The 21,350-nt window shown below is 37.1% G+C and overlaps 1 protein-coding gene across 1 annotated transcript in view; it reads left to right on the top strand.

Annotated features, from left to right (window-relative positions):
- Positions 1-21,350, top strand: part of TSGA10 (testis specific 10) — a 149,325-nt gene that overhangs the window by 8,045 nt on the left and 119,930 nt on the right. The gene's annotated exons all lie outside the window — the stretch shown is intronic.

The raw sequence follows: 21,350 nt of genomic DNA, 5'->3' as shown, positions 1-21,350 counted from the left end.
ATATAATGAAAAGCAGAGAGATAGGAACATGTAGTGAAATTTCTATTAATTGAATGCCAAATACTATGCTTACCCTTCCTACATACTGGTTTGATAGCAAAAGAAGAACCAATTAAAGCAGCCTACAGCCAATAAATTATGAGAATAAGTTTTGGAAGATTCTTACATGAGTAGTTTTAATATTTATTGATATGTGAAATAGAAGGTCTACAGATTAAATGAGGTTGAATTTCAGCACATGTATGAATATCTGAAAAATAGTAATTCACATGAATGTAAAATACACTATTAACTCTGTCTGCATATAATACTTGGTCCACATATGAATTCCTACACTTCCTCCTTGGTGTTTTAGGGGTTGGTGGTAAATAGGTTAGAATTCCATACTAGGACAGGTATTAACTGAAACTACTTTCCTCTCACTTTTTTTTTTTTTTAGGACTTCCTGCTTATAAAAGTATTACAAACTCAGGTTAAACAAAAAAACTAATAAAACAAGATATAATTACAAAAAGGAAATCTTTAGAAAATAGTAAACAGTGTGAAGAAAATTTAAATTATCCATGATTCCATAATCCAGAGAAAACTATTATTTATATAGATATGTTTTTGTGAAAATGCCATGGGGGCAGTGTCTTCTGACCTCCTCTAACTTCACAAGGGGGAGGAGGATCCAGAGCAACATCAGCAGCCCAAGGCTGATTCCTGTGATGTGGAGGTCAGACATGCTGCCACTCTCTAACCTTTTGCCAGTTCTGGCACCAACCTTCCCTCTCATGGCACTCTCTACTTCTCTGCTGGGTTTGATAATTTGTTGCAGTGGCAACACAGAACTCATGCACAATACTTATGATTATGGGGTTTCTTAGGGAAGCCCAAACCGAACAAAAACCAAACTCATTGCCATTGAGTGGATTTGACTCATAGTGACCCCTCCTTGGGTTTTTGAGGTGGCATCTTTACAGAAGTAGATTGCCCAGTCTTCCTTCCGAGGAGTGGCTGGTGGGTTTGAACCACCAGCCTTCTGGTTAGCAGTCAAATCCCTTAGGCACTCCACCAGAAGTTACAATTCAAGATACACTCAGGATATAGTTCTTCATTCAGAACGGCTTATTCTCAGCCATGCTGCAAGCATGCTTCTTTCTGGCCTCAGGCTTTGGCCTGCTTGGGCCAGTGTTCCAGAGCTCTTTTAGCATTGCTGATAGATGCCCAGAGAGGCACCCTACTCTGTCAGCAAGCCTCCTACCCACCACTCCCAAAGATCTCCTCATGTCCTTTGTAATCTCTCCTCCCCACTGCCCAGAGAGAACTACAATCTGCTTTCTGTCATAGAGATTTGTTTGGATTTTCTATAATTTTATACACATGAAACCATACAGTATGGGTTCTTTTATCTTCAAATCAGGTAGTGATAGTCCTCTAACTTTGATTTATTTTTAAATTGTGTTGGCTATTCTAGTTCCTTTGCATTTCATTTTAATTTTAGAATCAACTTCACAACTTCTGCGCAAAAGTCTGCTGGGAATTTTATTGCACTTTGAGAGAAATGACATCTTGATAATATTGAGTCTTCCCACTTATGAACACAGTATATTTCTCCATTTATGTAGTCTTCTTTAATTTTCCTCAGCAGAGTTTGAAGTTTTTAGGCCGTACATATCTTTTGTCATATTTATCCTTGTGTATTTCATATTTTTTTGATGCTATTGTAAGTGGAATTTTAAAATTTCACTTTTATTGTTTATACCTCTAGTATTTCATTGGTTAATCTTGGTATTTTTCATTTCCATATAAACTGTTGAATCATCTTTCTGGTATTTTAAATGAGATTGAGTTGATTCTATAGATCCAGTTGGGAAGAATTGACATCTTAACAATATCAAGTCTTTCAAACCGTGAACATCAAATCTCTCTCTATTTAGGTTTTTTATTTTTTTCATGTATGTTTTCTAGTTTTCCATACTTATTAGATTTATACCTAAGAATTTCTCTTTTTGGTGTTACATACTTTTTAAAATTTCAAATTCCAATTGTTTATTACTGGTATACAGTAAAGCAATTGATTTTTGTATATTAACTTTATATTCTGCAACCTTGCTATGTAACTGTTCATTAGCTTCAGGAATTTTTTGTTGATTCTTTGGGATTTTCTAAAAGAACATCATGTCATAATACGTAAAGACCGTTTTATCTCTTCTTTTCCAATCTATATACCTTTAGTTGTCTTATTGCAATAGCTAGGACTTTTAGTGCAATGCTGAAAAGGAATTGTGAGAGAGGACATCCTTGCTTTTTTTTCTGATCTTAGGGAGAAAGTGTCTATTTTCTCACCATTAAGTATAATGTTAGCTGTAGGTTTTTTGTAGAAGTTCTTTAGAAAGTTGAGGAAGTTCCCCTCTCTTTCTGGTTTGTTGAGAGTTTTTATCATAAATGGGTGTTGGATTTTGTCAGATGTTTTTTCTTCATCAAGTGTTATAATCCTATGATTTTTCTTTAGTCTTTGATATGCAGGATTCCATTGATTTATTTTTGAATGTTAGACTACTTTGCATGCTTGGAATAAATCTCATTGGGAAATGATGTATAATTATTTTTATTCACTGTTGGATTCCATTTGCTAATATCTTGTTGAGAAGTTTTGCATCTGTTTATGAGAGAACAAGTGATAATGGTGGTGCTTTCTTGGAATGTCTTTTTTGGGTAATTTTGGCCTCAGAGAAGAATTTAGGAAGTGTTTTCTCTACTCCTATTTTTTGGAGCACATTGTGGAGAACTGTTACTATTTCTTCTTTAAATTTCATTGATTTATCAGGGAAATCTGAGGCTGCTGCTTTCTTTTTTTTTGGAAGTTAATAGTTATCCATTCAGTTTCTTTAATAGATATAGACATTTTCACCCTATTTATTTCTCCTTGTGTGAGATTTGGTAGTTTATGACTTTCAATGAATTGATTGATTTCATCAAAATTATCGAATTTGTAGGCTTGGAGGTGTTCAGTGTATTCCTGTCATCCTTTTAATGTCCCTGGAAAGAGTAATTATGACCCCACTTTCATTTCTGATGTTGGTAATTTGTGTCTTGTCTCCTTTTCTCATGTTTAGCCTGACTAAAAGTCTGTCAATTTTATTGATCTTTCCAAAGAACTAGCTTTGGGGCTTATTGATTCCCCCCCCCCCCCAATCTTTTGTGTTTTCAGTTTTATTGATTTCTTTAATTTTTATTATTCTTTTTATTCTGCTTGCTTTAGGCTTAAATTGCTCTTCTTTCACCAATTTTCTAAGTTTAAAGCCTTGATTATTTGATTTTAGATCTTTCTTATTTTCTAATATATATATATAATGCTTTAAATGCAAGCATTACCTGTGCTGAAGTCCATAAATTTTGGTAACTTTTGTTTTCATTTAATCTAAAATATGCTTTAATTTCTCTTGATACTTGTTCTTTGAGGAATGTGTTATTTATACTTTTATTATTTAATTCCCAAATAGGGAAAATAATTCCCTATTTTCTGTTACTGTTTTCTAGTTTAATTACGTTGTAGTCTCAAGAACATACTTTGTATGATTTCTATTCTTTTAAATTTGTTAAGGCCCAGAATTTTTTTTTTTTTTTTTAAATCAGTGAATGTTCCTTGTGAACTTGAGAAAAATGTGTATTATACTGATGTTGGATAGAGTAGTCCACGAATGTCAGTTAGATTAAGCTGGCTCTCAGTGCTCTGCAGGTCAACTATAGCCTTATTGATCTTCTGCCTGCTTGAACTATTAATATCTGAAAGAGAGATATTGAAGAAGTCTCCAACTATAATAGTGGATTTCCCTATTCTCCACTTAGTTCTATAAGTATTTCTCTTCTTTTGTGATTTGAGTGAAAATTTACAGAGCAAATTCACTTTCCATACAGTAGTTCACATACACTTTGTCTCATGACATTGATTACAATTTACCACAATGCAACAGCTCCCCTCCCACTTCCTCCTGTTAGTTACCTCTTCCCTTTGTCCATCCCTCCATGCACTCTTGCCCCCTGAGCTGTCTCCTTGTGCATAAACAGCCCTTCTTTCTCCCATGATTGTTCTCTCCAAGGAGTGTAAGTTCTGTAAGTTTTAAAAACGTGAATCAGGCACTTTTTTGCTAGATGCATACATATTTAAGATTGTTATGTCTTGTTGGAGTGCCGACTCCTTTATCTTTTTGTAATACTTCTCTTTATCCCTGATATTTTCGTTATCTGAAGTTTGCTTGGTCTCAGATAAATAAAGCTGCTACAGCTTCCTTTTGATTAGTGTTACAGATGTGTTATGAATTGAATTAACCAAAGCAAACCAAACACACTGCCATGAAGTTGATTGTAACTCATAGTGACCCCTATTGAGTTTCCAAGGGTATAAATCTTTATAAAAGTAGATTACCTCATCTTCCTCCTGTGGAGCATCTGGTGAGTTTGAATAGCCAACCTTCTGGTTACCAATCAAATGCCTTACACGTTGCACCACCAGAGCTCTGTATGGATTGAATTATGTCCCCCAACAGATAAATGGACATCTCAACCTAGTGAATATGACTGTGTTTGGGGAAATAGGATTTTTCTTCTCATATATTATCAGTTAAATTAGCAAAATCATACCAGAGCATGGTGAATCCTATTCCTAATCTCTTTTAGAGTTGTGTCTTATAAAAGACACAGAAACAGAATTACACATAGGGGGAAGAAAAATGCATGTAATGATGTATTTGCATGTAAAGACATGCCAAGGATTGTCAACAACTACCAGAAACTAAGAGCAGCATGAAACAATTCTTCCTCCAAAGCCCCAAATAAATCAACATGCTGAGACCATGATTTGGACTTCTAACCTCCAGAACTTTGAGAAAATGAATTTCTGTTCTTTAGAGTCACCTACTTTATGATACTTTATTACCGCAGTGCTAGTAAACTATGAATTTCATACTGAGAGTGGGTTGCTGCTGTAGCAAATGCGTAAGGGTGTCGAAATGGTTTTGGAATTGGGTAATGAGGTAGAGGCTAGAAGAGTTTTCAGGTACTTCATAGTGAAAGTTTAGTTTGTCTTGAAGAGACTGTTAGTAGAATTATGGACGTTAAGATTGATTCTGGTGAAGGCTTAGAAAGAATTGAGAGTTACGGGGAAAGCGTCTGTCATCATGAATCAAATGTTACTAGAAATAAGGTTGTTCAATGTGTTTCTGGCTAGGCTTGACAAGGAAATGATGAACACGTTATTGGACACTGAAGGAAAGTCGATCTTTGTTATAAGGTGGCAGGAAAATTGGCTAAATTATGTTCAAATATTTTGTGGAAAGTAGAATTTGTCAGTACTGAATTTAGATATTTAACTGAGGAGATTTCTCAGCAAAATCTTTAAGATACAGCGTATTTTCTCCTTGCTTAATTTATCTTGTTCCTCCTATATAGTAAAAATACAAATTAAGGAATGAAGTGTGTAAATGAAACCAGAGCTCAAAGGTTTGGAGAACATGAAACAATTTATATTGTGGAAATCAGCAAAACATGCTGTGGAGAGGACACCAAGAGTGTGGCTATTCACTCATTTGCTAAAGAGATTAGGTATATCACATGGATCCATTCAACCATCTCAGCAGCTTAGACTGAAGGTGACAAAGACATGATAGAATGGAAGCAGTTCAATTCTTGGAATTCTGCAGGATGGAAATGGGACAGTGGAGCTAAACTGAGACCATCTGTTATCCTTTCAAGAAAAGGAAAGGATGTTCTTAGCATTAGTCCAAAGACTAGCAAGACTGCTGGTATGAGCACAGGGGATTGGATTGCTGCTTCCTCAGTTTCAGAGAGTGAGGACACTGCTTAGGTTTCAAGGGGTGGGGCTACAGACTCATTTCAAGGTGGGTAGAGGCCACTGCTCTAGTGAACCAGGAGAAGGGGCTGCCACCAAAGCTGAGGATGTAGGGTCAGTGACCCAGTGGGCCAGGAGAGAAGGACCACTCAGGGCTTAAGAGTTGGGGCAACCACTATGATAGGCCTGGAAAACAGGACCACCACCCAAAGCTGAGGGGTTGAGGCTGACATCCCAGTGGGCCTGAAAAGTGGGCTGATGGCCAGGGTCAGAGATCACTGCCTGGAGTCCAAAGGATGGGGCTTCCACCCAGAGTCAAGGGTACAGCCATTGCCCAGGTGAACCTGGATGACAAGGAATTATTTTAAATCCTTGAGATCTAATGAAATTTGCTCTGCTGGGTTTCAGACTTTCTTGGTACCTGTGGCTCCTTCTTTTCCTCAAATTTTTGCCTTTTAGTATGAGAGTATCTGTGTTATGCTTGTTCTGCCATTGCCCTTGGGAAGCAGGTAACTTGTATTCTAGGTTTCACAGGTCCACAGATAAGAGAGGAAGTTTGCTCCAGGATGGACCACACCTAGAATGTCATCCATACCTGAATTAGATGATTCATTAAATGAAATTTTAGATTTAGATTGGATGCTGAAAAGGTTTAAATCTTGGGGAAGTTGAGATGAGATAAGTGTATTTTGCCCTAGGGAAGGACATGGATTTTGGGAGGTATGAGTTGAATTATGTCTCTGCAAAAGATATGTTGAAGTCCTAATCCTGAACTGATGAATATGACTTAGGGGAAGTAGAGTTATTTTGCAGATCTTAGTAGTTAACAGAGTTGTACCAGAGTGTACCCAATGCTTTTGAGTCAATTCTGACTCATAGTGACACTGCAAGACAAAGTAGAACTGCTCCATAGGGTTTCCAAGGTTGTAGTCTTTACAGATATGTTAATGAATATTTGCAGCTGTTTCTTCCCATTTTGAGTCATGCTCCATTAGCAAATAAAGGTCCTGAAAACTTTACTCTGCACCCATCATTAAGGCCAACTCTACTTTTAGGAGGGAGCTCTTCGGTAGTATTTTTAGTGCTTTCCGACCTGAGGGGCTTATCTTGTGTACACTGTATCAGACAGTGTTTCACTGCTATTCATAAGGTTTTCAGTGGCCAATTCTTTAAGAAGTGGATGGCCCCATGCTTCTTCCAAATCTGTCTTTGTCTGGAAGCTCTACTGAAACCTGTCCACCATGGGTGACCGTGCTAGAATTGGAAATACTAGTGGTGTAACGTCCAGCCTCACAGCAACACACAAGCCACCACAGTACAATAAACTGACAGACACATAACTGAAGACCAGACGAGTGTTGTGGGATGACATCAAGAGCATCATACATGAATAAAGGAAAAGGTAATTAAAAATACATGAAAGGAGGAAAAGACCAAAATGGGCATCAGAAGAGACCCTGAAACTTGCTCTTGAACAAAGAGTAGCTAAAGCAAAAGGAAGAAATGTTGAAATAAAAGAGCTGAACAAAAGAGTTTAAAGGACAGCTTGAGAAGATAAAATATTATAGTGAAATATGCAAAGACCTGGAGTTAGAAAACCAAAAGGGAAAAACACACTCAGCATTTCTCAAACTGAACCTTGTAGAGCAGGTCTGGTGGTTGAGGTTTTATTTGTGTAAGAAAGTTTTTGTATCACCTTCACTTTTAAAAGATAATTTTGCTAGATAAAGAATTCTAGGTTGGTGTGTTTTTTTCCTTTCAGTCCTTTAAATATTTTACTCCATTCTTTACTTGCTTAATTTTTCTGTGAAGTCTGTTTTAATTCTTATCCTCCTTTGTTTGTAGGTACAATCTCTGTCCAATTCCCCTGGCTTCTTTCAAAATTTTCTTTGTTTCTCATTTTCTGAAGTTTGAATTTGCTATGCCTAAGTGTCTTTTATTATTATTATTAAAATTCTGTTTGTAGTTGTCTGCACTTTCTGGATCTGTGATTTTGTATCATTAATTTTGGAAACTCTAGACAATTATTACTTCAAATATTTGTTCTGCTCTGTTCTTTTTTCTCCTCTGGTTTTCTAATTACACATAATACACCTTAAAAAATTGGCCCACAATTTTTGGATATTCTGTTATTATTATTATTTCAATTTTTTTTTTCTCTTCATATTTCAGTTCAGGAAGTTTTTAATTGACTTCTCTTTAAGTTACTCATCCTTTCTTTGGTTGTGTCTAATGTACTGATGAGCCCATCAAAGGCATTCTTTATTTCTGTTACAATATTTATTGTTTCCAGCACTCATCTGTCAGTTTGTCGTACTGTGGTGGCTTGCGTGTTTCTGTGAGGCTGGAGGCTATGCCACCAGTATTTCAAATACCTGTAGGGTCACCCATGGTGGACAGGTTTCAGTGGAGCTTCCAGACTAAGACAGATGTGGAAGAAGGGAAGGGCCATCCACTTCTTAAAGAATTGGCCACTGAAAACCTTATGAATATTGCTGATCTCATAGAGCCTGATGAAACCACTGAGACTGTGGCCCCTAGCTGCCCTTGAGGTCTGCAATTGAACCCACTCCTGTGGCTTCCGGCCAAACAAAAGACAGGCATATAAGGTGAATGTTTACACTAGGTAGATAACACTCTTTGGAGAGAACAATAATGGGAGAAAGAAGGGCTGTTTATGCACAGGGAGACAGCTCAGGGGGCAGGAGTGCATGGCAGGGAAGGACACAGGAAAGAGGTAACTATTGGGAGGAAGTGGGAGGGGAGTTTTTGCATTGTAGTAAATTGTAGTCAGTGTCTGAGACAAAGTGTATGTGAACTGCTGTATGGAAAGTAAATTTGCTCTGTAAACTTTCACCCAAAATTAAAAAAAAAAAAAAGGATAGAGAAATTTCAATCTGAAAAAAAAAAAAAACAAACTTTATGAATAGCAATGAAACACTGTCTGATATATTACTGGAAAACTTTATGAATAACCCTGGCACACTGTCTGATATTGTGCTGGAAGATGAGCCCCTCAGGTTAGAGTGCACTCAAATACAACTGGGGAAGAGCTGCCTCTTCAAAGTAGAGTTGACCTTAATGATGTGGATGAAATAAAACTTTTAGGATCTCCATTTGCTGATGTGGCACAACTCAGAATGAGAAGAAACAGCTACAAATATCCATTAATAATTGGAACATGGATTGTAGAAAGTATGAATCTAGGAAAATTGGAAGTTGTCAAAAGTGAAATGGAATGCATAAAGATTGATATCATAGGCATTAGTGAACTGAAACAGACTGGTTTTGGCCATTTTGAATCAGACAACCATATGATCTACTATGCCAGAAATGACAAAGAGAAATGGTGTGAAGTCTGTTTTACATAGAGTCACTATACCAAAAAGAATTGATCAGTGTTCATCCATTTCAGAAGGTGGCATATGATCATGAACCAATGGTACTGAAGGAAGAAGTTGAAGCTGCACTGAAGGAATTGGTGGGGGAAAAAAGGCTCCAGGAATTGACAGGATACGCATTGAGATGTTTCAGCAAACGGATGCTGTGCACTTACTCGTCTATGCCAAAAAATTTGAAAGACAGTTACCTGGTCAGCTGACTGGAAGATATCCATATTTGTACCCATTCTAAAGAAAGGTGATACCACAAAATGTGCAAATTATTGAACAATATCATTAATATCACAAACAAATAAAGTCTTGCTGAAGATAATTCAGAAATGATTGAGTTGTGTATTGATAGAGAACTTCCAGAAATACAAGCTGGAGTCTGAAGAGGATGTGGAACAAGGGATTTCACTGCTGATGTCAGATGGATATTGGCTGCAAGCAGAGAATATCAGAAAGATGTTTACTTGTGTTTTATTGACTATGCAAAAGCATTCAATTGTGTGCATCATAACAATTTATGGGTAACATTGAGAAAAATGGGCATTCCAGGACACTAATTGTATTCATGAGGAGCCTGTACATAGAGCAGGAGGCTGTTGTTCGAATAGAACAAGGGGACACTGCATGGTTTAAAATCAAGAAGGAAGTGCATCAGGGTTGTATCCTTTCACCATATTTACTCAATCTGTATGCTGAGCAGATAATCCAAGAAGCTGGACTATGTGAAGAACGTGGCATCAGGATTGGAGGAAGAGTCATTAACAACCTGTGATATGCAGATGATACAGCCTTCCTTGCCGAAAGTGAAGATGACTTGAAGCACTTACTGGTGAAGATTTAAAGACTACACTCTGCAGTATGGATTATACCTCAGTGTAAAACGAAAATCCCCACAACTGGACCAGTAAGCAGCATCACGATAAATGGAGAAAAGATTGAAGTTGTAGAAGATTTCTTATTACTTCGTTCCTCAATCAACACCCATGGAAGCAGTCAAGAAATCAGATGATGTATTGCACTGGGCAAATGTGCTGCAAAAGACCTCTAAAGTGCTGAAGAAAAAGATGTCTTTTTGAAGAGTGAGATGCACCTAACCTATGCCACGATATTTTCAATTGCCTCATATGCATGTGAATGCTGGAAAATGAATAAGGAAGACTGAAGAAGAGTTGATGCTTTTGAATCATGGTGTTGGTGAAGAATACTGAAACTAGCATAGACTGCCAAAAGATCGAACAAATATGTCCTGGAAGAAGTCCAGCTGGAATGCTCCTTGAAAGTGAGAATGGCCAGACTTTGTCTCATCTACTTGGTCATATTGTCAGAAGGGACCTGTGGTGGTTATTTTTGTGTGTCAACTTGGCTGGGCTTGGTTGAGTGGCTGGGTAGCTGGTGGTAGTTATTCCCCATGATGAGATTGGCAATCAACTCCATGGTGGGATCTACCACAAGCAGCTGAGTAGCTGCTTTGGGTATGTATCTGCTTCCCATATATAAGAAGCAACTTTGGGAATGGTCGCTAGTTTATGGCACGCTTGGACCCTGTATGTAGCTGTGTTGTTGTTCAGCAGCCTGCCATGCCCTGCCAACCTTGGGACTTGAATTAATGGCCTGCTATGTGGTTTGGTAACATTGGGACTGTGCCATTTTATTTGTCGACCTTGCGCTTGTTAGCCTCAGCGAACAATAGCTGCCTGAGTGAATAGATGCCTCTAGCTTCAGTGGGCCAGGATCAAAGGCAGAGCTGAAGCTGAAGGCCCCTAGAGCCTGGCACTTGGACTTAACGCCTCCAAATTGTAAGAAGAAATTCCTGTTCAAGCCATCTCATTTGTGGTATATTCTTCTCAGAGTGGCACTAGGTAACCAGAACAGGACCATTCACTGGTGGAAGGGGCCATGCTTGGTAAAGTGGATGGTCAGTGAAAAAGGGGAAAACCCTCAGTGAGATGGATTGACACAGTGGGTGCAATGACTGTTTCAGGTATAGCAAGTGTTATGAGGCTGGTGCAGGACTGGGTAATGTTTTGTTCTTTTTTACGTAGGGTTGCTATGAGTCTGAGCCAACTCAGTGGCACCTAGCAACAACAATTTGTTGTTTATATCTAGCATATTCTTTTGTTTCTTTCTCACAATTTCCATTACATTATTCGCCTGTCATTGTATTTTGTCCCTTTCCATTTACCTTTTAATCATAGTTTTTTTTTCAAAAAACATCCTGACAATTTCTATGCCTGTGTCATGTCTGAGTATGCTTCTGATGCTTGCTTTGACTCTTCTTTTTTTTTCTTTTTCCATGCTTTGTAATTTTTGTTCAAAGCTGAGCTAAAGGGATAATAATCCTTTACTGTGGGAATTTATGTTAATCTGGCTAGTAGTTGGATCATGTTCAAGTTTTGGTTTGGCTAAGGAGGTCTAGTGGCACTGTGATTAAGGCATTGGGCTGCTAACCAAAAGATTGGTGGTTCAAACCCACCAACCATTCCACGGGAGAAAGGTAAGGCAGTCTGCTTTCATGAAGATTTACAGCCTTAAAAAGCCTATGCAGTCACTATGAGTTGGAATTGACTCCATGGCATGGGTTATAGTTGCCAGAGGCTTCAAATTCCTTTCACTTTTTTCCCCCCGTCCCCTCTTGATTTTGCGCTTTCCTAAGTACCCTTCAGTGAGAATCTTTCAGTCTTGTTGCACTTTCAGTTGTAATTCATTATATTATACTGGAGCCCTGTTGGTGTGGTGGTCAGGTGTAGGGAAGGAGAAGCATTCTATAGGCTTAATGATCAGTTTTTTAATCTAGGCTGTAACTATACTAGTGTTTTTCCATTGGTACAGCTCTTTTTTGAACCCCTATGTGAAATAAATGTATGGCTCGAGGGAACTAGAAGGGAAGGAATGCTCTTCACCAGTTGAGGTATGGCTCTGGTAAATTCTTTTTGTCTGGAGAGTAATCCTTTATTGGAGAGTGATCTGAGTACATTTCATAATAATTATCCTTCCCTTCCCTCTGTCAAAGTCATAGGAGTATCTTTCTCAGATCCACCATGAGAACCTATTGTGGTTTCTGTAGGTAAAACCCAGTGAAGTATGGGAGACACTAAAGACTGTAGCCCCAAGAAGTTTCTCATTCCCTTGGTGGTCCACATGCAGCCACCAGCAATTTGTCAAAATTAACATTTAAGCATTCCTAACTGTTCGTAGCTCCAGTGCCTTCTACTCCAAGTAAGCAGATCTTGGTTGTGATCTCTGGATTCCCTTGTCATTCCAGATTTTGGGATGGCAATCTGCTCTGCAATCTTAGTTCTCTGATATGTCCAAAATAAGTCATCTAATTTCAGTTTCTTCAGCTTTTTCTTGTAAGGTTGGGAATGATACTTCTAAGTCCTTTTATATACACAAGTTGAAAGTGGAGGGCCTACACTTGATTTTTATATAGTGATCTTATATCCTACAATCTTACTAAATTTACTTTTTATTTCCAGTAGCCTTTTTGTGGAAGCAAGGGTGGTTTGCCTTTCCTGTGGGATACCAGGGTTTGATTCCCAGATAATATACCGTAAGTGCAGCCACTTGCCTTTTGGTGGAGGCTTATGTGTTGCTCTGATGCTGAACAATTTCCATTGAAGTTTCAAGACTAAGATGGACTAGGAAGAAAGGCCTGGTAATCTACTTCTGAAAATTAATCAGTGAAAACCTGTGGATCACAATTATGACTGTGGCGTAGGACCAGGCGTTTTGTTCCATTGTGCATGGAGTTGCTATGCTTCAGGGGCCGACTTGACAGCAGCTCACAACCTTTTTGTAGAGTCCATCGGATTTTCTGCATAGATAATTATGTCATCTGTGAGTAAAGCAAATTTTACTTCATCCGTCTGGATCACTTTTATTTATTTTTCCTGCATTAGGCATCCCATACAATGTTGAATAGAAAGCTGAGAGCAGACATCCTCTTCTTGTTCTAGATCTTAGGGGAAAAGCATTCATACTCTCAACATTTTGTATGATGTCAGCTGTAGGTTTTTCATTGATACCTTTTATCAGATTGAGAAAGTTTCCTTCTGTTCCTAGATTATTGAATATTTTTTTCAGGAATGGATATTATAAACATGATAAACATAATTAATGTCACTGAATTGTACATATGAATACTATTGAAGTGAAAAATGTTTTGTTACATATTTATTTACCACAATTAGAATAAATGAGTAAATGAGAAAACTGGGAAAAGAAAAGATGGGTGTTTTCAAATTCTCTCTGCATTTATTGAGATTATCATGAATTTTCATTTTTAGTTAATCTTATTATCATTTCTATATCCAGTCTTTCATTGTTAGATGCATAAATTCTGGCTGCTTTTTACTGTTAAAAATTTTTTAACCCATTTTACTAAATTTTTTTATAATTGATTTTTAAAAGTGGAATTTCAAGTATAAGTATGGGTTTTTTTTTTTTAAAGCTTTTAGCTTATTTCTACACTGTTTTTCAGAAAACCTGTATCAGTTTCTGCCAAAGGGGCAGGGAGGCACCATCTTCTAACCTCTTCTAATTCCACAAGAGGAAGACAGAATCACCATCAGTAGCCCAAGGCCTATTCTTGCAAGGCCAGACATGCTGCCTCCCCACAACCCTTTTCAGCAACCCTGACACTAACTTCCTCCCACAGCACCCACCACCTCTCTGCTGGGTTCGATAATTTGCTGCAGTGGCCACATAAAACTCACAGATTATGGGGTTTATTAGGGAAGCAACAGGCTACAGTTCAAGTTCAGGAACATGCTCAGTCTCTCGCAACCCGCTGCCTCTCAGTCTCTCTCCCAGCAGTGCATGTCTCTTGGTGTCTCTCTCAGCAGTGCATCTCTCTTGGTGTCTCAGCAGTACATGTCTCTTGGTGTCTCTCTCCCAGCAATGCATGTCTCTCGCGGTCTCTCTCAGCAGTGCATGTCTCCCACTGTCTCTCTCTCAGCAGTGTGTCTCTCACATCTCTCAGCTGCAGTGAAAGATCCCTTCTGCCTCTAAGAGGGCTCCTTTTTGAGCCTGGCAGAGTGGCCAGACTCACCAATCCCATCAGAATTCTGTACACCTGAGAGTGAGTGAACTTCCCAGAAAATTACTTTGTGCTGCTCCCAACAGAAATACCCCAGGTGGATAACTTTAATAGTCAGGAGCTACACAGTTGCTCATGGCACATTCCACCACGGAGTTACAAAGACTTATGGCTAGAAAAGCCACACCATGTAATTTACTACACCGCAGTTTCCATTACCTACCAAACTCTGAATCAGAATTCATGATTTGTAATGTCTTTGTCGTTGTTGTTGTTGTTACATGACATCGAGTCAGACCTGACTCATAGCGACCCCTCCTTGGGTTTCTGAGGTGGTATCACTATGGAAGTAGGTTGCCCAACTTTTCCTTCCGAGGAGTGGCTTGTGGGTTTGAACCATCAGCTTTCTGGTTAGCAGTCAAGTGTCTTAGGCACTATGCTACCAGAGCCCCTGTAATGTCTTTAGTAGTATTAAATATTATGTTGTGTTGTTACTACTTGCTGTTGAGTCAGATCCTGGCTCATGGCCACCCTGTGTACAACCAGATTGGACTGTTGTGATCCATAAGGTTTTCATTAGTTGATTTTTAGAAGTAGATAGCCAGGCCTTTGTTCCTAATCTGTCCTAAAGGAGAAGCTCCACTGAAACCTTTTTGTTTTCATAGCAACATGCATACCTCCATTCACAGACAAGTCGTGCTGTGCTTGAGGTGCATTGGCCAGGAATCAAACCAGGGTCTTCTGCATGGAAGAAGAAAATTCTACCTCTGAACCACCATTGCCCTTAATAAATATTACAGTTAAAATTATTTTATGACTTGACAGAAAAATCTCATTTTATGTTATTTAAATTATTAAATTGAGGCATTTTAAATGTATTTTCCATTTATATTGCCTAAGTTGTTTGGTTCTTTTTCCCCCATTTTTATTATGTCTATTAATATAGCAGTTCTATTTTTTTCTTGTTTTAAAATCTCTATTCTCCTTGGTGATTTATTCCACTGCTTTTTAAAAAGTATTTTACTAGTGAAAAATAGCATACATTTTGACACAAAAAGTGCAGAAAACAGTTGTAAAACTGAATAAATTATAATGTGCACATCTACAAACTACTCCCTGGTTTAAGAAATACAATAATGTCAGCCCCTGAGAAGTCCCCCATGTGGCTCTACCTAATTATATTCCATTCACTTTCTTTGACAGGTAATCACTATCTGAACTATTGTAGTTCTCTATTCCTTGATTTCCACCTAATTATGCATCTAAATTGGTTTTGTAGTCCATTCCCAAATTATTAATAAGATGAGTGCCTTTTCATATAGCTATTTGTAACTTTAGATGCCTTTTGTCAAGTATCTGTTCAGATTTTTGCCCACTATTGAATTGTCTGTCGTTTTTAATGAACTTTTAAGAGGTGTAGGAAATGTTCTTTATATTCTCCAGTTCTGTGTATTTTCTAGATACCAGCCAGTTATTGATTAGATGTGTATAAGTAACTTCTCTCGTTAGTTACCTTGCTTTGTTTTGCTCTCTTGAAAGTACCTTTTATTTAACAAAATTTTTATATGGTCAGATTTATCATTCTTTCTTCGATTCATGGTGTTTTTTTTTTTTCTTTTGTCTTACTGAAGCTTTTTTAACTTCCAGAGCATGAATATATTTTCCTAATATTAACATATGTAATTCCCTAAGAATTGATTTTTGTGTATGTTGGACGCAGCTGTCAGATTTTATTTATTTTTATATATGGTTACTCAATTTTCCCCACAGTATTTATTGAGAAGGCCATCCTTTTCCCTACTGCTCTACAGAACCATCTTTGTTATAAATTAAATGTCTGTATATTCATCAGTCAATTTCTAGGCTCAGTTATCTGTTCCATTTGTGTTTTCTGAGGTTCGTGTACGTAATTATTAATTATGGTAGCTTTATAGTAACTATTGATATCTGTTAACAAAGTTTACCGTGTTCTTCTTAAAGAATATCTTACCCATTCTTGGCCTTTCCATTTCCAATTTATATACGTTTTAGAATGAGTTGGTCGATGTCCACTTCCCCCACTTCCAACCCCTGACCCCCCAAAAAAGAAAAGCTTTATTTAGATTTTGATTGACTGCAATTGTATCTAGTTTTTTTCCCCCCTCTATGTTGTTGATGTATAGAAATAAAATTAATTTTTGTATTTTTGTTTGGAATCCAACATTCTTACTAAGTTCTTATTAATTTTAATTGTAGATTATTTTTCATTTCTATATACGTAACCATTGACATTCTGCAAAAACCAAAACCAAACCAAACCAAAAGCACTGCCATCAAGTCGGATCTGACTCATAGTGACCCCTCCTTGGGTTTCCAAAGCGTATCACTACGGAAGTGAATAGCCCAACCTTCCTTCCGAGGGGGAGGAGTGGCTGGCGAGTTTGAACCACCAGCCTTCTGGTTAGCAGTCAAATGCCTTAAGCACTATGCCACCAGAGCCTCTTTAACATTCTGCAAGTGATGTTAATCTTGTTTCTGCCTTTTTAATCCTTACATGTTTTATTTTTCTTTCCTTCCACCTTGGCTATGACTGCTATTTAAATAGTGAATGGAAATGTTGTTAGTATGCATTCTTATTTTGTTCCTGATAACAGAAGAGAATGTTGTCAAGGTTTTACTTTTAAATATGATATCGATTATAAGGATTTTTGGTAAATACATATTATTAGTTTTAAAGAAATGCCTTTATAGCCCTAGTATGCTAAGTTTAAAAGAAATATCTCGTTTATGTTGAATTTAATCTGATAATTTATGTATTGAGATGGACGTGTTATTCTCTCCTTTATTCTATTAATGTGTTGAATTATAATGATTTGTTATGTAATAAATATTAAACTAACCTATCAACCTAGAATAAATCCAAATTGGTCAAGTATATTTTTAGTGAAGTACATTTTTATATTTTACTGTATTCTGCTAACTAATACTTTGTTTAGGATATTTACATCAATTTTTATAATTGAGATAGGTTGATAATTTGCTCTTTTTTATTTTGCCTCCTTTATCAGATTTTGATATCAAGGTAATGTGAGCCTTATAATACTTTGTTTTATCTTCTTCCATAGCATGGAAGAGTGTGTATAAGATTAAATTTAAAGAATTTAGCCAGTGAAGCCATTTGGATCTCAGCTTTTCTTTAAATGAAGGCTTTATTTCATATATTTAATGGATGAAGGAACATTTAGCATTTTCTTGTACAGTTAGTGTATTTTCTTGAGGCATTTGTCCATATTTGAAAAAAATTAGCATAATTTTGTTTACAAAATTTAACTGAATTATAAAGGAAATGTTGTTGTTGTTGTTGTTACGTGCCCTGGAGTCAGACCTGACTCATCCTGACCCCTCCTTGGGTTTCCTAGGAGGTGGCAGTATCACTACAGAAGTAGATTGCAGAAGTAGATTGCCAAACCTTCCTTCCCAGGGGTGGCTGGTGGGTGTGAACTGCCAGCCTTCTGGTTAGCAGTCAAGTGCCTTAGGCACTTTGCTACCAGAGCTCCTATAAAGGAAATGTTGTTGTTGTTGTTATGTGCTGTGGAGTCTGTGGAGTCGGACTGACTTATAGTGACCCCTCCTTGGGTTTCCAAGGCAGTATCACTACAGAAGTAGATTGCCCCATCTTCCTTCCGAGGAGCGGCTGGTGGGTTTGAACCGCCAGCCTTCTGGTTAGCAGTCAAAATGCCTTAGGCACTATGCTACCAGAGCTCCCATAAAGGAAATAGGTTGCTATGACTTGAAATCAACTCGATAGCATCCAACAGCAACAATGATGTAAATGTTTAAGACCATAAATTTTCCAGAAAGTACTTTAGATATATCCTGTAAGTTTTGATATGTACTGTTTCCTTTATAATTCAGTTAAAATATCAATCATTTCCATTATGATTTCTTCTTTGACCCATTGATTGAATAATCAATAAGTGTGTTTTAAAACTTCTAGACATACAGTGATTTTCTAATTTCTTTTTGTGGTTGATTTCTTGCTTCATTATACATTGCAGAGCATACTGTAGTAAACTTCAGATTTTTGAAATTTGTTGACCTGTTTTCTGGTCAATGTTTGGTAATGACCTGTGTGTGCTTGGGAAGATGGTAAATTCTGAAATTGTTACATACAGTGTTCCATATGTGTCCATTAGGTCAGGTTTACAATCATGTTATTCAAATACTCTATTTTTCTATTGAATTTCATGCCTGCTTCATCTGTCTACTACTACAATTATGTTAAAATTTTCTACCTTGACTGTAGATTTGTCTTTTTTTCCTTGTTGTATTGTCAGTTTTTTCCTTATATACTTTGAGAGTATGTTATTAAGTGCGTGTAAATTTATAATTCTTGTATCACACAGTGACCTCTTTTTAAATCTCAAGTCATGTTCATTGTTACTTTTTTCTGATGTTATCATAGGTGTAATTGCTTTCTTGTAGTAATTCTTTTTATAAAATATTTTTCCATCCTTTTGCTTTCAACCTTTGTGAGCCCTTATGTTTTAGATGTCTTTTATAAACAGCTTATGGTTAAGTTGATGTTTTTTATCCAATCTGACAATCTTTATATTAAATAGGTAATTTGGTTTGTTTATATTCATTTTATTCACTAGTATCTTTGGGTTTAAATCTAATGTCTTATTATATGCTTTCTATTACTCCTGTCTGTTGCATAGTTCTTCATTTTTCTCCTTTCTTACTTTCTTTTGAATTGATAGGGTAGAGTTTTGTTTTTTAATCAATATATTATTTTCCATCAACTTAGATGTGCCAAACTATTATTTTTTTAATGGTTATCCTAAAGATTAACAGTATACATTTTTGCCTTACCACAATCTAATATGAACTGACAATTTTAAAAAACTTTATTGTGATTTGAGTGAAAGTTTACAGAGAAAATTGGTTTTCCATTAAATCATTCATACATGTTTTATTTCATGACATTGATAGCAATCTCCACAATGTAACAGCACTTTTCCCACTTCCTCTTTGTAGTTCTCATTTCCATTTGTCCTTTCCTATCTCTTTCTTCCTTCTGAGCTTTATCCCTGGGCAAATGCTACCCCTTTTACCTCATTTGATTAATTGTTCTAAGGACCATGTACCTTCCTGGTATTATTGTTCACCTTATAGCCATGTCTCTTTTTGGGGCTGAAAGTTGAGCCCCAGGGTGAGTTCATTTCCAAGCTTGAACGATGTCTGTGGGCCACAGTCTTGGGGGTGGATTTCACCAATCTCTGTTAGACCATTAAGCCTGGCCTTTGTATGATTTTGAGTTTTGTACCACATTTTTCTCCCACTCTATCCAAAACTTCTATCGTGATCCCTTTTGGAGCAGTCAGTAGTGGTAGGTAGGTATCATCTAGTTCTTTTGGTCTTAGGGTCAAGGAGGCTGAGGTCCATGTGGCCTATTAAGACTTTTTGACTATTTGTTTCCACATGTTTGGTTTTCTTCACTTTTCTTTGTTTAGGATGAGGAGAGACATCTTGCATCTTGGATGGCTAAAATTCCAGTCACCACTCACCATAGTAAGATATTAGCGTGTAAAAAAGAATAACTAAATAGGTAAATCTAAATTTAAACTGACAGAAAAAACAGCAAAATAGTGTCTTTTAGGCTTATTTACATATATTATATACACACATGACCAAACAGACTAGATTCTATTGAGTTGATTCTGACCTATAACGACCCCATGTGCTTCAGAGTAGAATAGTTCTCCATAGGGTTTTCAATGGCTCTAATCTTTCAGAAGTATATGGCCAGGACTTTCTTCTGAGGCACCACTGAGGAAGTGATACTGACAAAAAAACTTTACGTTAAAGGGATTCTTGGAGACCTTTAATGACATTGAAACTACAAAGAATTAAATGTGACAGCTGATCCAAATTTAGAAAAGTGTATGGCAGTTTGCCATGAGAGAATAGCTGCTCTCTCTGTATTTGTATATGATAACAAGAAGGCAAGCACTGTTCAAACTATTGTTAAGTTTTTATTACAAAGAGAACATTTTAATTGTCAGTATATCTAATGATTGAAATTACAGTGCACTTAATAGTTTAATGATTCTCTAGTAGCATAGTGCCTAAGGCATTTGATTACTAACCAGAAAGCTGGCGATTCAAACCCACCAGCCACTCCTCAGAAGGAAGAATGGGTAATCTACTTCCGTAGTGATGCTTCGGAAACTCAAGGAGGGGTTGCTGTGAGTCGGATCCAAATCGGCAGTGGGTTTGGTTTTTTATACATTTACAACTGACATTGTTTTGATAAAAAAATATTTAAAGATCATAGGACAATCATTTCCCATTGGTTATTAAGATACTTTGCATAGTCAGCTTGTATGGTTGTTTTTACAGTCCTTTACTACTGTGATAATGAGAATTGACTACATAGGGACTAATATAGTGCACTTGTATCTGACTCTTTTCTCTCAGTATAATGCTTATACCTTCTGGAAGAGATTGTAGAGAATTGGTATCTTTATGTTTGGTAGAATTTACCACTCTTCTAACTTTTTACAACACTTTCTAAACCAAAACCAAACCAATTGCTGTCAAGTCCATTCCAACTCATAACAACCCTTAGGACAGAGTAAAGCTTCCCCATAGGGTTTCCAAGGCTATAAAGGATTGGGTTTTCTGAGACAGAAGCAGACTGCCACATATTTCTCCATGAATGGCTGGTGAGTTTGAACCTCTGGCCTTTCAGTTAGCAGCTGAGTACTTAACCACTGCATCACCAGCCTTTTCTGCTTCACTCTGTATGTAGCTTAAGTGGTATAGTCACTTATTAAAATCAGTTGGCATAGACATTCAAAATGGAGTCTTGTCAGTAATCACCATGCTATTTCCCTCTAGCATCTTAGTGCTTGAAAAACTAGGTACAGCAGTTTGAATTAGAGATTCTGGTGCTTTGAACAGCTCACTGAGTCAAGAGTGCATCAAACTCAGAGGAGTGGAATTAGAAAGGAGAAAGGTACAAGGAAAAAAAAAAAAAAAAACCAAGATCAGAAGATCTATCCTATGGGGCACTGACAGGCAGCCAAGAAAGGCCATTGCA

The sequence above is a fragment of the Orycteropus afer genome, unplaced genomic scaffold, assembly GCF_000298275.1.
Source record: "Orycteropus afer afer isolate SDZICR_OR568_19922 unplaced genomic scaffold, OryAfe1.0 scaffold00017, whole genome shotgun sequence".
In the NCBI taxonomy this organism is placed as follows: domain Eukaryota; kingdom Metazoa; phylum Chordata; class Mammalia; order Tubulidentata; family Orycteropodidae; genus Orycteropus; species Orycteropus afer.
The sequence above is the reverse complement of the archived record's forward strand: the minus strand, read 5'-3'. Positions and strand labels throughout refer to the sequence as shown.